Source organism: Patagioenas fasciata, chromosome 2, assembly GCF_037038585.1.
Source record: "Patagioenas fasciata isolate bPatFas1 chromosome 2, bPatFas1.hap1, whole genome shotgun sequence".
Taxonomy (NCBI): Eukaryota; Metazoa; Chordata; class Aves; order Columbiformes; family Columbidae; genus Patagioenas; species Patagioenas fasciata.
In genome coordinates, this window is record NC_092521.1 from 40,930,478 (window position 1) to 40,948,889 (window position 18,412).

The 18,412-nt window shown below is 38.0% G+C and overlaps 1 protein-coding gene across 4 annotated transcripts in view; it reads right to left on the reverse strand.

The window, feature by feature from the left end:
* The window catches only part of FAM110B (family with sequence similarity 110 member B), a 112,274-nt gene that overhangs the window by 75,218 nt on the left and 18,644 nt on the right, over window positions 1-18,412 (reverse strand). For 2 of the 4 annotated variants that reach the window (XM_065831839.2, XM_065831835.2), the window contains exon 2: window positions 6,318-6,444. The exons of 1 other annotated variant lie outside the window; for it this stretch is intronic. The gene's annotated coding sequence lies outside the window, so the exon portion shown is untranslated. Of the gene's footprint in view, window positions 1-6,317; window positions 6,445-7,474; window positions 7,714-9,165; window positions 9,307-18,412 lie in introns of those variants that run through there. One more of the 4 variants, XM_071804089.1, reaches the window with a different exon arrangement.

The window sequence follows — 18,412 nt, forward strand, 5'->3', positions numbered from 1 at the left end:
CAAATGAAGTTGAGCCCACTCAGAGCAATAAACAGTTCTGATTGTATTTTGACTCCAAATTGTACAAAGAACTTTACAATGGTGGCAAAAAAATGTGGACACAATGGTAAACTGGTGCAAGGAAGTCAAGAGGACATGCCCAAGGTGACACAGCAAATCAGCTGCTGACCTAAAACCAAAAGCTTCTGCTCTTAGCCTAGACCGTCTTCCCAGGGAGTCAAAACCTATTGATAACCATTTGGTCTTATAGAAGTTTCATATTCTTTAGAAGAAAGGAAAATAGACAACCACTAATTACTTACTTGCATGCATCCATTGCTTAGGATTCATTAAGTTACATTGACAAGCTACTTATTTTTAGGAGACTCTGAAAAGGAACATCCTCTCCAATACTCTAATTCCCTAACAAATCTTCTGTTATGCTACAAGTTTTAAGAAACCAAAGGGTCATTAAAGTAAAAAAAAAAATAATGAGAGTAGATTATTATCCTACACTTGTAGGAGAATTTATTTTGTTTTTAAATAGCCAATATTAAATCTTTCTAAAGGCAGGATAATGATGTTTCATTCAGTACCAATCCAAAATGACAACTCACAAATTCTTATTATGTGCTTCTGAAACTCTAAATCACCTGAGCAAAAGCTCACAGGTATTCAGCATCCTAATTCGTACCATATCTCTACTGATACCAAAAAACAAACAACTACATTTAAAACAAAACAAACACACCTCCAAAAAAAACCCAAACAAACAAAAAGCCCTACTAAATTTGCCATAAGCAAAGAGACTATAGGTACACTTATTTTCATTCATCTTCTTCGACCACAGAAAACAAGAGGGTTTTTTTGTTGGTTTTTCTGTTTGGTTGGTTTTTACTTCTCTTTTGTTTGGTTGGTTTTTTTGTTTGCTTTTCTGGAGGTTGGCACAGTGTGGTTCCATGATCCACAAACGTGTGAAGCATTGTGAATATTAATGTCTAACTAAGACAACAACTCAGAAAAACACCGGGGGAGAAACCCCCAAAGGCCTGTAGCCAATGACATGGTGCCATAGCTAGAAAAGGGAAGTTTCTACACAAACTCCTGAAGTAGAAGCATACAATAGGATCAGCCTTCTCTTATTTAAGTTTCGTAACAACAATACTGCATCCTTCTGACAGCAGTCTGTTTCCAGCAGGACTTCAAGTCACAAACAGTCCTAAAATAAAGTAGCAGTAGCTATGTCTGGCAGAGCTGGAACCATGAGGACAACACAAACAGCCAAAATTGTTTTTTTTTCCTCTTGAGTCACACCTGAATAAACTAATTTCAGACTAGATAAAAATAAGACACAATGTACTCAGAGATGCTTCAAGACTACTATTTTTAGGTCATGCCCTGTACTTTTTCCTGCTTTTCAATTCATGCATAGGAAGGTCAGACCATAAAGTGGCTTCAACTGTGGCATTTCAATTCAGATTGCTCTCTACATAATAATTAGTGTCTTTCTTCTCACCACTTACGTACTGTCTTGCTAGTCTGAGAATGCTATTTGTTATTTATTTCTGAGAAGCTTTTTTTAATCCCTTCAAACTAGCAGCATCCTAGGTGTAGCTATCTCATGCTCCATGAACTTTAGTGTAAATACTGTAGGCATTTTTTTCTTCGTAACAACTTCATTACAGTGTTTATATGGCAGAACAGTGCTACTACTGTAACCATGCAAAGCAAATATGCTGTAGTAAATGTAAGCTTTATTCAAAGTGTAGCTTTAAAAGTGTTTATGGCATACTCCAGCCTGGACTGCCAGTGCTTGCGTAGGGAAAAAGGCAAAAGGAAAAGTACATGACAGACCTTTCACGCTAACAAGAATTTTGGAGCAGTCAAACTCAAAACCTATGGGCTAAATATATTGCCAAAATATGTCAACCTGTTTGTTGAAGTCAGCTGCATTTCAGCTCTAGACAGATAGTCTGAATAGAAATGTCTGAATATCAGGAAAATCTGATTTTTAAAAAAAAAAAAAAAAAAAGGGGGTGGTAATGAGGCAATATGTCTCTTTCTTCTTCTAAAGATTTATGTGCTTTTTCCTTATAAAATCCTTCCTTGAAAGACTACTGGAGGGCAGTACCTCCAGTAATTTTATATTCAGCAACACAGGCCAAAATTTGCAAAATAGTAGCCAGGGAGAAATGTATGACTGAACAAACACTGAATCACAGTGACAAATCTGGATCTTAAGTGATGCTAATGCTGAAGCATTTTGTCCATCCTCAGGAAGCACTTCAGAAAGAAAATTTAAGCTGTTCAAACCTTCTTGGCAACATCTCATATCTGACATCTCTATTATGTCTAAGTTAGCAGCTACTGGATATTGGCCACCCTTATATTTATAGGAAACATAATCACACTGTCACTGTATGCTCTCCCCCACTACTATAAAAAAGATTTTGTAGCAGGATATACATTCAATACATCTTAAAAATTCAGTATTTATGCTATGAGTAAAAATATTCAGTAGTTCGAAAATTAAAGGTTTTAAGAATGTTTGAAACTGTACTGAAATTCAGGCTTGTAAATCTGATGTCTTCATCATTTTCCTCCCAATAAGCAACATCGTTAATATTTGCAATTTGGATTCATGTATTTCTTTACTAAGTCTCACATGGTGGCCTTTTCAAAGAAAAAAATGCAGCTACCAGCAACATCACTCACCATCTCAAATCCCTATCTTATTCTTTGCTAACTCACCGCATCTCAAGCTACCCCAACAAAAATTACCTCAGTTCCTTTACAACATTTTTTCAGGCTACTCATCCACCATGAGGTTGTTAAATATATGGGAAAGAATAGTTACGAAATTAAGAAACCTGATAAAAATTACTTGAAAATTGATGTAGAAATTGTCTTTTTATTTTTTAAAAAAATTAAACGTACTTCTGGCAAGCTATCAGGCAAGTATCAAGCCATAATTTTCCTTCTGGTAGAGTTAGCACAACCAGCAAACAGACAACCAGCAAGGGACTTCCCAAGGAAATATAACCCTTGGATGGAAAAAAGAAAAAAAAAAAAATAAGCTGCACCAGGGACCCCATCCTAAAGGCTACTTTAGATAATAATTTCTGCCAGAAGTGAAGTGCTTAAGCAAGACTGAATCCCATTAAGGAAGACAATAAGGAGAGAAACAGCAAGAGTCTCTTAGAGAGCTTAAATAAAGTCGAAGCTATTAGTGGGGGCAGAAGGGAATAAGAAAGGAAACAAGGGCATAAAAGTTGGTGTACTATGAAAATCTGCACAGTTGGTTTCACTTCTTAAAAAAAAATATAGTACTCTTTTTCAGAACTTTTTTGGACTGAACCAAAACAACATTCCCCTAGCAGGCAGAAAATCAAAGACAACTCAATGTTCAGAGCTTCTTCTGTACAAAGTAGGAAATTATTATGCCAGCCCTTAACACTCATGTTGAATGAAAGCCTATTTTTTTTGCTTTGCCCCTTTTTTTTTTTTTTTGCCTCAAAAGAAAAAAAGACTCCACTGAAAGGCACACATGGCATGTACATAGAGCTGCTTTTGCTGATATCACTCCCACAGGACTAAGTACTTTAATTCAGGAAATGCAGCAAATAACTATATCATTTGAGGAAAAAAAAAAAATCATAAACGGACTGAACTTGCTATTTTGAAATTCCAAGCTACAGGATGTTTCAAAAAGATGGACCCAATTTGAAATCACTACTGCTTTGAAACTGGCTCCATCTTTTTTAAATACCCTGTAGTATTAATGGCAATAAAGCAGAGGAAAGCCATGAATAAAATCCAACACCATAATATCTCAGAGATACAGCAGTGCCTGAATAAATCAAAATCATCAGTTTTGGTTTGCGGTAAAGAAGTTTACATTTGAACACAGCTGGATTGCAGTCAACCAGCCAGCTCCCATAGCAGCAACCTCAAGCTGTATTGATTTCTACAGAAGAAAAAGCACTGTAAATCTGCTTGAGCAGCATTGCGTCATTCTTTTGGTTGGCTTGAAGAAGTAAATTAAATGTTTTCCATTAGTATGGTAAAGAAGCCATACAATTTTGTTTTCATTTCAAATACAGTCTCAAGTTACGGAACACTTTAGCTAACTCTGTGGCAAGGACTACATGTTTCGTGTTTGTAAAGCCAGCAATTCATGCTTATGTGAAACCAGATGTGTACACTGCACAGTTCCCAGGCCCATGGAGGTTTTTTTTGAAATGTGTTGTTGTCGATTGAAAAAGACCCTTCTCAGTTAAATCACGGAATACACTGAAGCAGAAACAACACACTCTAGAGGGGAAAGAGGAGGAGGAGGAGAGCAAAGGGGATGGGAACAGAAAAAAACTTTAAGGGAATAAACTCCGCACACACAGAGCAGCATATGAGCAGTGCTGTAGTACAATAAAGAGCAGCACAGTTCTGAGAAGCAATAAGCATAACATTACTTGAGGTAACAAGAACTCCTTGATCAATTATTCATACAATTTACAACAACACTTACAGCTGCATCAATGAAAAAAACAAAAAAAAGAATTTAAAAAGAAAGAAAGAATCTAGGACAAATATAAAATCTTCACAGCTATGAAGTGCCCTTGATTTTCACCAGAACATTTGGCTGTGTCGCATCATGTGTTTCTGGTTAGCAACACACTAGTCCAAACAAAGGGAAAAAAGAGACAGAAAGGCACAGAACAAACTGCCTCCCTGGAAGTAGTGATAGAGTTCAAGGCTGCAGTTCAATCGTGGACACTGTGCATCACCAAAAACTGACAGCACCCTACAGTTGTACAAGTATCCCAGCCACCACCCACCTCCCCACTTACACACATCCATGCACCCCATGGGACTATGCAGATACCTTCTATGAAGTCTTTACTCTCTCAGTGTGTAAAACTGCGCTTTTTTTAAACAACATCCAGATAAATATTCTATTTTTTTTTAGTGCATGGTTATCTCAACTTGTATTGTTTCATGTACTCTACTCCTAAGGCAAATGTAACAAAGGAAAACATTAAGGAACTAAAAATTTCTGGATATTTTTTTTTCTCCAATTTGAAATCACTGCATAATCATCATCATCATCAGTTTTTCTGCTCTGCCAAGGTTTCAATACACTATCCCCAGTTATTCAAGATGACCTTGCTAGTGGGCTGGAGAAACAAAGTGGAAACTGAATTCAAAGAAGTGGGAAGCAGAGAGAAAGGGAATAGTGTAAGAAACGGATGAGTGTACTTGACTGTCCTTGGTGGTCCTGCTCCCAGGCACATACAGCAGATCATGACAGCAGGTTATGGAGTGAAATGCTGACTGTGCTAACGGGAAAACTCATGCCTACTTTAATTTTACTCTATGGATGGTAGGACAATGAACTTTGGCCTAGTTCAGTGCTCTAAATCCAGTCCAAATTAGAAAAATCAATAAAGCATTAACCAGAAATATCTACACTTCTTCTCAGATGAATCAAGAAGTATTTATTTAAAGAACCTTCCAACAATGAAGTTAACACTTTGCAACAGCTATTTTTAAAAAAATGCAGAAGTTGGCAGACCTTTAGAAGGACCTACATTTAATCTTGAAGAAATCTGTAGAAAGCATTTCCACTGCTACTCACTTTTGCAGCCAACTCTCTACACAAAGTTCAATCAATCTTGTCAGTATGAAGGAAAGATATTGCCTATATCACCGCTACATTCAAAATCCTGGCTATCCAACAAAACAACAGTATAGTCAATTCTCCCAAAGTGCCTGGGTCTGTAGTGCTGATAGGTTCAACAAAATTCTTGGGCTCACATTTCTTTTTTGTCCATCAGCATTTGTACTTTACAAGCAAGAATGAGTTCTGGATGACCATACTAAGAAATAATTACAGTGCTGGTAAACAGAAGTTCATCACATACAAACCTTATTCTCCTCCCATTACTGAAGACATTCGAGAGTGTTTCCATATTTTTGTGGCCACTCAAAGCGAGTTCTGAATGCAGCAATTAAATTGGGATATGTTTCTAAAAACAGAGCATGCTGCAGAGCTCTGAAACAGCCTGTTCCCTCGTCAACAAGGAACTGCGGATATATCTTTCTACTATTATTATAAAGAATTACTTCTGGCTCTAACATACAATACACTATGTTGTTTTTTTTGCCCTCCCCCAGCATTTGCTAGGACAACATTTGTACCAGGTAGCAAGCAGCAATACACACCAAAAAATGAAGAAAGCTCAGAGATGCATTTGTGTGTTTATTTAGTAAGAAAACAAGTCCTTTTTTTGAAAATTGTATCAGACACTTCAACTTGCTTTAAAAATTAATCTCTTTACCTTGATGTAGGATTTCTGAGCTCCCGGTAAGGCTGCCTGGCCTGTTAGGAGGTCTTCATCTTTAGCAGAAGCCTCCAGAGGCAGGTCTCTTCACCCTGGAACTCCCAAAGGCTCCTTGCAGCAGTGCCTGGAGACACAGCAACAGGGAAAGCATTCAGCTTCATGATCATGAGTCATCAAAGCCACAGTTTTAGGATGGGCAACAAGCATCTTTTTACAGTGAATCTCTTTGCCTAAACAACTGAAATTTCAGATATCAGAAATGTGTGTTTTCTTTTGGAGACTGAAAGGCTGCAAAGAGATGGTTGGTAATACTGCACAAGCACTCAGTCAGCTGTAGATATGTTCTCCAGCGTTTATATTGCTAGTCCTAACATCATAATCTCCAAGCTCTGAAATTGATACCCACAGCTATCAATTCTGAGTTTCATGTCATTATTTTTCCCATACTGAAACTGCTCAGAGACATGCTTTGGGAATGCCACAGAGCAAAAAGCACAAGTGGGGTGACAACATCTTCTCGGGGGAGTCGCACAGTGCTGTGCCACTGCAGGCAAGAAACCCAGCCTGCAGACCCCCTCACCTCCCTGCCCGTGAACTCCACACCCAGCTGACAAAGCACCCCTTGTTAAATCTGCACTCCAGAACATCGCCTTTTGTTCAAAAAAATTCAAAATAAAAACCCTTAAGCTCCACCATCAGAAGATAAGGACAAGACTGCCTTCCTGAAATGAACGCGATTCACAGCAGCTTCTTACATGGGAAAACAGACACAGAGAATTTAGTAGGTTACAAGATATGACCTAAACCCCTGTTTAGGCTCGTGTTCTTACCCAAGGTAAGATCAGCCCTCGTCATAACACTCTAAAAAGAAAAGTACTGGGGTACCTGAGATTTCTGGGGTTTGGCTTTATTTGACAGCATGTGCTCAAGCATCCTTACTGGCATGAGCAGATGGTGCAGCAGCTTCTTCTAAACAAACATTTCTGAGCAGTTTCAAATGATTTTAATTTTCTAATCAGTTACTCACTCTAGAAACAGGGCTGAAATTAGGTTGCAGACCATGTGATAAAACGTGGGGTTCCTCTAACAAACAAACTCAAAAATATTTGCAGAAACTCTTTAAGCACAAATTCAAGAAAACAGTTGTGTCTTACCAAATTGGGAGCAATATTTGTCAGGTTACCAATTACTCTGGGTTTCCGCACTCCCAATCTTTGAGGAAATTGCCTGAATTTGGGTCTTGACATTAGTACACCTAAGATGAGGGTTCCTTTGTGTTGGGTGGGTGGATGGAACTTTGTCCTAAAGACTGGCTGCCTTTGCCACAGCGGCACAACAGAAACGAGCAACAGTGGAGGGATTTCAGAGACAGATGAGCACCTTCAGGTAAGCGCTTATAAATCAGAAAAAAAAATAAGAAAAAGATGAAGACATAAGCATATTCAGAGTGACACAGCATTACAGCTACCAAGTTATTATGGGACTTCTGTAGCATTGTTATTCTAGTATTTGGTAAAATAAGAAGAACAAATGAACAGCATTTTAAAAACACGGGAAGGAAAAAGGGTGTTTTCCAACCTTGCCTTGTTTAGTACAACAAAAAAGCCCAGCAACATATTATGAATCAAAAATACACTCTCGTATTATCACAAATTACTCTGATATTCCAAATTACTGTGTTTTAAGCAGTTATTCCAAATTGACACTCGTTTCAATTGCAAAACTAAAGCAATTTAGCAAGCAAAAGGATGGCAGCAACTCATAGTTTAAGATCCCTGTAAGCTCATATTTGAACAGTCAGAAGGAAAAAAGGGAACATGGCCATTAATTGCAGCTAGTAAATCTGTTCCAGACATGTTTCTTAGCCAACAGCTTGAGCAAGTTCAAGTACAAGCACTTGCACCTCCCAGTTGAGTGACAATTTTTACAGCTATCAACTGGTCACGACAAAAGACACTCCCAAAATCCCTAGAAGGCTGCTAGATGTATCACTTAAAAAGAAAAACTTCTGACAAAATACTGAGGGGAAAAAACAAAACTGTGTCTTTTTGTGCAGGGAAATACTAAGCTTCAAGAATTCCTCCCCTTCTGCCCTGTTGTAGTCCCTTGCTTTCTGCTTCTCCACTAAGCTGCTACTTTAGAGTCTGCAAAGAATACAGGTTGTAGCTCCCAAATTTACATCTGGTGTTGTTAATGTTACCAGTCTCCACCAGGAAGTACATATCACCAAAATGAATATATTCATATTTAAAGAAGAAAGTATGGTATAAGTGTATGTGCGTGTATGAATGTGCACAAATATATATACATACTGAAGCAGCTGCACATTCAGTCAGCTTCTCTGAGGCACTCAGAACTGCACTTTAAAAATATTTTTATGAGACTGTTCTGTATTTATAAACTACATCCTGAGTTTCAGCCTTCATCCAACAAGCTGGAGCCTTTATGACACACATTGTTTCCTGCTTCGCTGTCCAGTATCAACAAGTCTTTGGGCTTTCTTTCTAAAAAGAGTTTTCATTCTCTCTTGCTATTTTCTTCCTCTCTTTCATTCTCTTTCTAAGTATGAAATCAACGTTTTAGTGCTTACAAAAATACACATCTCAAGGAAGAGAAGCCAAATCCAGTTCATAAGTATCTGTGAATGAATGGGCTTCTCATTCTAACAATCCTAAAGGCACCGATTTAAACCTTCAAACCTCACTCGAGTCTAACCTGAGATTTCTGTAATCCAAACGCAAGTCTTCAAAAATGCAGGATTTTTTGACAAAGAAATAAACTGATATGGAAACTGAGTAGCAGACGATTAAGCATTTGATAACTTGCTGCTTTGATAAGGCACTACCTTAATCGCTGTCACTGGGGAGAAACTGAAGTCAGGAAACTGAAACTAGGCACTTGGAAGAACCTAGCTCCTCAAATACATAAGATGTCCTTTCTGTGCCAAAAGGAGATATGAATGCTTTCTGCAGCCAAAACAGAGCACAGATCCTAAGAGAGAATAAAGTTATTTAACAAAGCAGAAGAGGTATAGGAGATCTCAGCCGTACACATAACCAGAAACAAGGAAAAATTTACTAACAGATATGGGGCCAAAGAAAACCCCTCAGTCTGTTTAATGCAGACCCTACATTTTCACAGGCAGAAGGTGCTAAGCCACTACTCTCATATCTCTACCGTTTACAGGTTAAAAGGTCAAATCAAACATAAATTAGAAGGTGTAGTCAATTTAGAGAATATGATTTTCAGAAACATTAATTAGTGGAGTTTTGTTAGGAGAGGGCCATATCCACTAATTCCAGCAGTTTCTCCTCATGTAGACAAACATGTTTACGAAAAAACAAAACCCCACCAATAAAACTGAACTGTAATCTGTTCAATTATTCAGCATTAAAGCACTGAAAAGATGAAGGAATCAAGTTAAATTCAGAAAAACCAGAAGTCAGGCTTCCTACAATTAATGTTAAAATCTTCATAATTCACACAGTGCTATGGTAAGTAGTACATTACTCTATGGTACCTTTGTTGGCAAATAAATGCAGAAGTATTAATATCTTAAATACTGGAGGTTTTACTTCTGAGCTGTAAATCCAGTCTTTCCCATTTTCTGACTTCATACACGGCTGTTAAAAAATTCACCCCAACTTAGACCAAGAATAATACATTTCATCACAAAGACACCTTAAGTAACTAGGAGCTGTGTTATTTACCACAAAGTTTGATGAAAATACTGCTAATTTTCCCCAACAAGAGTTACATCAACAGGACAACTGTAAGGCAGAAATGTCTTCAAAAGTATCACAGTTTCAATCCCACTTCTTGCAGCCCTGAGCATCTCACTAGAAGACTCTGGGTCAGCACAGGTATCCAGCCACTATATGCTACCAGGGAAAGTTACAGTACATTTATAGAAGCAGAAGATATATTATCTCCCAAAAGTTAATTATACTGACAGAAAGTTTCAATTAGAAGCAGATTACCAAGCCCAGCACACTCATTTTTCTTGTTTGCTGGTGTGCATGTATGCATGTTTGAAAAACATATTTAAGAGAAGAAACGAAAAGCAGAGTTTCATTTTACCCTTGTTAGCTTTCTGTCCACATTCTCAATTATTCTCTTTTTTACTCTCTAAAACTGAAGGTTTCATTTAAGGTTTGTATCAGTTATGGATTAAGCACTGTGTCCGTGGAAATACACACATCAGGTATAGATAAGATGTCATTTTATGATTCACATGCACTGCTGCACCACTTATCAGGAAAACAAAACACAGTCCTTACTGCAATCATGATTACTTACAAAATCAGAGCTTCTGTCCTTCCAATATTCTTCACCATATCTCTCACAAGTTTATAAAGGTAAATAATAAAATATGCATTTATTCTAGGAACTTTTTAATGGAAGTCTAGCACTTTACTGGAATGAATCACAAACAGTTATGAAAATGTAATAGGAAAGAAAAAAAATAAAGGAACACAGAAAAACAGGTTGCTACCAGGTTCTGCGGGATGGCTTTTCTTTTTCTAGAGTTGAAAAAAGAATGAAAACAAATATAAACATTATGTTGGAAACAATTAGGGCTCTTAAGCGCCAGTGGGCAGCCCAGTAAAACCAGAATCCAAAGATGAGTAAAGAGAGATGGCGTGTCTCTTGAGGAATAAATTGTCTTCAAGAGTAATGGAAGGCAGGGAAACTACAGTACTCGGAACAACGCAGCAGTACGGATGGACCTGATGGGTTTCCATCCTGCCACTCTCTTTGTGTACCCAGGGAATAACAGTCAGATGCCAAACCAATGATTGACAACAAAAAGCAGTCAGATTTAGGTCTGCTAAGACAAACAGCTGAGATAGGCAGTTATCGAAAAGGATGGACACAAGTGTCATGAGGAACCATTCCTTCAAGAACCTCCCCTGAGAAAAGCAGCAGATGTTTGAAAGTACTCCCCAGCTGAAAGCACCAACACAATTCAAGTACCCATGAAAAACTGCAACTGGGAATTTATGAACTGAGTTTCTGTGCTATTGTACAACCTCCTACCATCTTCTGTCTCTGTATACATACACCTCTTGCCAAGGGACATGAAAGATGAAAGCCTGGATACTTGTGAATGTTCCTGGGTTCAGTGATGACAGCGGAGCTAAGAGTTGAAAGAAAAGCTGTGAAACAGTATGGAAAATGACAAAAAGCAAGTATAATGCCTCAAGTGACAGTAGAAGATAGGCTTAAGAAGGGGCTAGTACCCTGATTTATTTTAAGTAGACATGACTAGGAAATTCAATCAGAACAAAGAAGTTTCTAAAATTTTCCCTACAGAAGGGAACAGGTAAGTACCACCCTGCCTTATTACTATAAACATCACTGAGAACCATAAAATAGAGAATGGAAGTTGAAATTAAGGCAAAAAAGAGACCTTCTGTAAGAGTTTCTGGTGACTTTTCTAGCTGTTAAAGTCAATTAAGCTTCTTAAAAGGACATCATTAAAGTAATTAAGAATCACGCATTCAGGGATACCAATATATGTATGCCAATGAGATTCATACCTTGGAGCTCTTGAAAATGGTTTGACTTGGGACACAGCCCTGGATATTTCTGTTTATAAAAAACAGTGTACTCTCTGAGTGTTTATTGATGATCTGGGGAACTTGTCAGTATACACTACCTTAACAAACTATGGCCAAAATATAAAGGTTTCTGAATGACAGCCTAGATATAACACTTGAAGTAAATAAAATTCTGAACCGTCCTTTGTTAAGAGTTTGCAATTTAACTTTATTAATTTTTTGTAGTCCCCATGGAAGCATAATCACTTCGTAGTTCAGGAGCTGCAAGCTAAGTAATTGGTTTGATTTCAGGACATTAAAAGCAACCATATGCTATCACCATCTTTGCCTGCTATTTGGGAGAAATTTTAAGACAAGACACTCAGGAAAATATATATGAGAGTAATTATATACAGCTGAAGAGAGAATCACATATGTTACACTACCCTGTCTATGTTCTCACAACAAACTTTTCAAAAATTAGCAGCACTTAATGGGTAGAGCTGGAACTCTGTTAAGCATAAGAAAAGCATGGAACTAAAAGCATGAACTATGCATGAGACAGATTTTAGAACTGACAAGGGTGACACCTCTCTCTGGCTCTTAATAGCAACACCATTATCATTTTAAGAAAGACACTCTGGAAAGCCTAGACACTTTCAAAAGTCTTTTCAACATCAAAGTTAGACAAATGTTATTTAATGCCTTCAACAGATTTGGGCTCATGATTGCTTTTGTTGCAAACGCAGCCATAGTTGAAGAAGTAGGATTTTTATACAAATTATAAAACAAATTTGCTGTAGCCTCTCATCTTCTCCTCATCTTGCCATATCTGCATAAGACAAGCTGTGCAAGAGACATGGGAGTCCTAAGCCTTCTACTCTGGTACTGAACTATGACATGAGATGTGTTAAGTTCTCCCTTGAGTATGACCAAGTGACAATGACTCACATTCAAAACAACACAAGTGACACCCAATCCCATTAAATGGTCAGATCAAGACAGCTCTCAGGTTCTCAGGACACAGTTTGTTGCAGAGGTAAAACTTGCCCAAGGCATTATGCCAAGGAATGGCAAGAGTGGCTTTCCAAAGTACCTGAATGACTCGAGGCAGTACGGTACTTTCATCAGATGTCTGGGAAGACCAGGAAGTATGAAAGTGCCAGATGGTTACTAAATACCAAGTACGCATTTTGGAGGAGTTTCAGGTGACATTCATTTGCTCACCAGCCAGCACAACAAGAACTGAATTTACAATATAAGCTTGAGAACTAGAATAAGTACAAATTATTAATAATGAAACATTTGCAAACACAGAGGGGGAAAAAAGAGAAGGAAAAATAAAAAACAACAAAACAATTATGCACTTCAGAAGAAATCAGAAACAACTGGCAGGAAGAGTCAGCTGAGGGAAGCAGTCATTGATCTATCATTTCAATGGGCATGGCTGAAATACAGACAGACATTACAGCCTGTAAAGGCAAATTTTCCTCCGGCCTGAAAGAATCTCCAGCCCACACTTCTACAGCAAGTTATTAAAACCCCAAGGTAGCAAGAATTTAGTTTAATCTGTATTCACTCGAAGACAGCCACTTGCTTACCTTGCATGACACTCAGGCTGCAATTCTCCCTCCACATGTCAGTATAAGCAGGAAGACTAACTTGGTTCCTGGTTATTCAACCGTAATTGTTTCTCTTCAGATGTCTTACAGATGGAGGAGGAAAGGATTCATACAGACAAGTGAACTCAGTTTTAGACTTTAAATCAGTCAACAGATAAAATGTTAGTAATAAGAGATACGAAGCAAATATATTGCCCATGACAAGAAATACTACTACAGCTGGGCCTCAGGAAAAAAAACAAAACAAACAAACAAACAAAAAAAAAAAAAAAAAAACCACCACCATATAGAATTCACTTTGCATATCTTCTGATTCCCAGCAAAGTTTTGACTTGTGGTCAGACCACAGGGTCAAACACACAAAGAGGACATAAATTAGAGATTATTTCTAAAACTTAAGTTGCCAAAGAACAACAGAGTGAGCTCCAAAATATTTATAAAACATACTAACACTGAAAAAAAGCCAGGTATGAGGGCAATATATAGTAGTGTACAGACCTCAGCCAGGCACAGAAGTGCTGTCTGCTGCAGCAGTCAGTCCTGCTCCATCACCAGCCAAAGCTCAGCGACCCAGCTTGACTCTTTTGGCTCTCACGCCCAGGATTCATCCACACCAGCCCTAAGGAGCTCTGTTCCCCTGGACAGTAAGTCACTGGGGAGTACCCCAAGACCCCACACTACTGACCAAGCTGAGGACTCAAGGTAAATCAGGTCAACACCTCAGAGTACACACACTACAAACTTTTCCTAGAAATTACATTAAAGCATGACTGTTGTTTATTTAATATACCCAATATTGGACTACAAAAAAACTATACGCAGTTTAATGCCTCCCTTTTTGACTTGTTTCAATACTTCACTATCACTATTGATAGGAACAGTAAAATGATATCATACTTAAAGGAAAAAGAAGTGCTGAGTATAGGTTATCAATGATCCAAATTTAATGAGGCTGCTGAAGGAGTTCTTGCATCACTCTCAGTGACGCATGAAGATGGGACATCTAACCAAAACTTTTCCTCCCTGGATCTCAAGAAGTAGAGCGCACCCCTAGGCCATGGGCTCAGTACTTAGGACAACCCAAGGGATGTTTACAAAAGCAGGAATTAAGCACAACGCACCAGTTCTGTAAAGTGTACCTTCACCAGAAACACTTAATAACAACATTCTTGTGCTGGACATCACAATTCTTTGAAGCAGAGGAGACAGCTTCATATAGTGATGCAACTCTAGCTTAGAAATGTGCCATTTCTGGAAATTCTGTACAGAAGTAAAACCAAAATATATAAGATTACATGATTGTTTACTTTTGTTTGTTTAAAACTAGTTAGCAAACGATAGTCACAAGATTTTAAGGAAAATACATGTTATTGCTACCCAGAATGTCAGTGCAGTGCTACAGCACTTGCGTAGCCCAGGGGAAGCAAATCCAGGCAACTGCTCTGCTCCAAGTAGCAGGAAGCTGGCAAACAGAGGCAAGGGGCAAGCGGCCAAACCAACTACTAATGCTAAGAGCAGTATAAATCAACAGTTTGAATCGGAAGGTTTTACACTTCCTTTCTGAGGACTCAACCACTTACTGGTTCTTTTACAAACATTTATCAACCTTGTATCAGGTCCCTATGGTAAGGCATGAAAGTGGCAACGTTTATAGAATTTGGGCCACTTTTTTTGTCAAATGTCAAACCAGGAGGGAAGCTTAAGAGACTATATTCTCACATTGTTGAGACAACTCAAACTTTTGACGCTTTTCTTATACTTTCTAAATAAAAATATCAAGTAGTCGCATCATATCACTAGATGCAGAATGAAAAGCCACAGACAACTGATGTGGCTTTTCCATGGGCTGCCACATGCATAGTCTTCCTTTGGTAATTCTTATCCTCACTTAACAGCACTGAGGTCAGGGAATAAAGCAAGCGCACACAATATTAAAAAAAATAAGCTTTCAAAATAGGAGTGGAATTCATAAGTAGTTATTTCACAGCTGCAGTCCGAAAGGAAGAGAAAGGACACACGGGGGGTTGCAACTTGACAGTTGCACATCATCAGTCCATAAAACAAAGTCTCTTTTCTTCCCTGAAGCCAAAAGGCAATTAAGAGCTCATCCCATCCTGTCACTCATTCTGCAACTACCTAGCAATTCTTTTTTTAAATAATAGAGATGGATCCTTAACACTTGCACTGGTTAATCTTTGGTACATCAAATGATCCCACAGCTAAGAAAATTATGTCCATCATTTGGGTTACAAAAATACCTCCCAAAATACATGCAAGATTTTTGTATATCAAAATATGTATATTTCAGTGGAAGCACTCACATATCCCTAATGATGCGTATTTTGATGATCCCACCAGACTAACAAAATGTCAATATGGCATTCTCCCTTGTAGAAGTTTCTAACATTTTCTATATCAGATACGATGATATTCCTGCAGAAAATTCTGTGCACGTTATCTACAGAGACAGGCACCCAAACAACTATCAAACCCCAAACTCTGAATCTGAACATTGTGAACTGTGAACTCAAATACATGAAGCATCTAAGAAGGTGCTTCTGTAACATACAAAAATTAAGTATCAAACACACTAAAGACAAAAGGAACCAAATTCAAAATGAAGCCCAACATCTAAAGAGATTTCTACCTTGATCTTTATTGCAGTGCTATAATTTTTATTGCTACGTTTTCATACTCTACGAACAATGCATTTAAGTTTCCAGTTATTATGTTTGCGTGCTAATAAAAAGGAGATAAATTTTCAAAGGCATGCCTCCTCAGAGCCTTCTGCAGGTTTTTATATGATGCAATTCAAGCAGAACACAAGGCGTTTCAGAAAGATTGACTCAATTTTAAAGTAATTTCAATTTGAAATTGGGTCCATCTTCTGAAATACCCTGTATGTCCAGTTTGCTTGTCACAGAATAGGGACTCATTATTCTATTACACTTTAAAGAAAAAGTAGTATACCAAAAGTCACCATTTGGTCACTAATTATGAAAGTTAAAATAAAATAGGTGGGATGTGAACAGAATTTGACAGTTACACTTAAAATACATTTGACATTTTTCTCTCCTGTGTTTTATGTTTTTAACGATCTTGATAATCTTTGTTTATGTTACATGCAAATAACATAACTACACAAATTAACTTTTTAATCCAGTAAATTTCAAGTGATTTTCAATATACGAAGAATTTTTGGGAACAAACTTTCTTTGTATTGACACTACTTTAGCACTTACACTGCATAGCAGTTTATTCAAGATGTCATAATTCAGTCCTGTGTGGGTGTGAACTGACTTGCTTCAAAGTCTGCTTCACATCTACAGTAGCTATTCAAGATGATGCAATTATATTAGCCACATGGGCTGACTACAATGTCTAAGGTTTTCACACATCTTTCTTTTTGGAAGTTAGGACCTGCAGCTCCACACGTTTCAAGACCCCCTGTGAATGCGATAAATATAACACATCTTGTCTTCTATTGGTGCAAAACCAAGCTTTGCAGAGCAAAGGTCCCGCAGCAGCAGACAGGTAGGCTTGCTGCCCTCTCCCCACATCCACAAGACCTTGGGCAAGAACAGGAGAAAAGGAAAGTGTCAATTCAGGAGTCTCAAACACAGAGTTTTAACTTAAACGACCTTTCCTCCCTCAAGTTTGCCCTCCCTGATTTGGTGTTAGACATAGAAATACAGACTAATTCTCTAAACCTTCAAGTCTGAAGGAACCACTCCAAAAACAACTTCAAGATGCCAACACAGGTGGCATCTAACTTACTTAACTCTTCTGTCAAGTACATCAGCCATATCTTATAAACAGCACATTTTAGAGAAGTCTCTTATCTTGATTTACAGAACTTGCAAATTGATGGAACATTCATTACATTCCCTATGTAAGTTGTTCCATGATTAATTATCCTAATTTAACTACCTTTGCTTTTGGTTCTAGGGTGACACGGAAGCTTAAGGGAAAATTAAAGGCTTCATAACAACTGTTTTTCCCAAGTTTGTTTAAACTCCTAATACAGATTACTGTAGCTGATAGAGCCAAGAATTTCCCTGTTCTTCCAGTTTAACATATTTAACTCACTGGCACTGTGGGGCTAAACACAGAGGGCAGTGACTGCCGAGGAAGAGGAAAGCCCCACAAGGCCAAGGGAGAGATTTCATGGTTTAGTATCTCCCAGCGAATTAAAACAAGAACTGGCAAGCTTTCAAGCTTATTTATTTTGAAGACATGGATGTTTTCACAAAAGAAAAAAAAAATAATTTGGTCCTGTGACCAGAGGTTGTTTTAGCAACACAAGATCTGGTTTCTGTGGAGTGCAATCACCCACGGTCAGGAGGCCGAGGCAGGGCTGGAAGGCCGAAGCCATGGCTGGACAGCGGGCACACATGGGGGGAAAACATCACAGGTCCCTGGGCCCAAAACAGAGAAACACACAAACACTGTGACCCTGAGATCTTTTATGGTGGTGATCAAAAACACATGGGAGAAGGTGAGCATTTTAATGCCCTGATGGAAATGCTCCCACTAATCTATAAGGGCAGTGAGTTACTTATGCAGTCAGAAAGCTTTCTAGCCATGGAGGATAAATTTTTGTTGAATAAAGCCTTAAGTTACTAATAAGAATGAATCTCCTGACCCAGATTTTCTCCAGCTTACAAAAAAAAAAAAAAAAAAATCTGCATACACACACAATACAGGCTGCCTCTACAAACACTAACATTATATTCACCATACAACAGAGCACTTCAAAACAGATACTCCACAACGGAAACAAAAAAAGGCTTTTCATGGCCTTTCCTTACCCAGCTTTGTGTAAGACCATGAATACAGATGATGTCTGATTAAAACAGAAACCTGAATCCCAGGTTGAATGTATTTACTTTTCAAAAGCATTTTACAATTTTATGTTCTTCTTGCC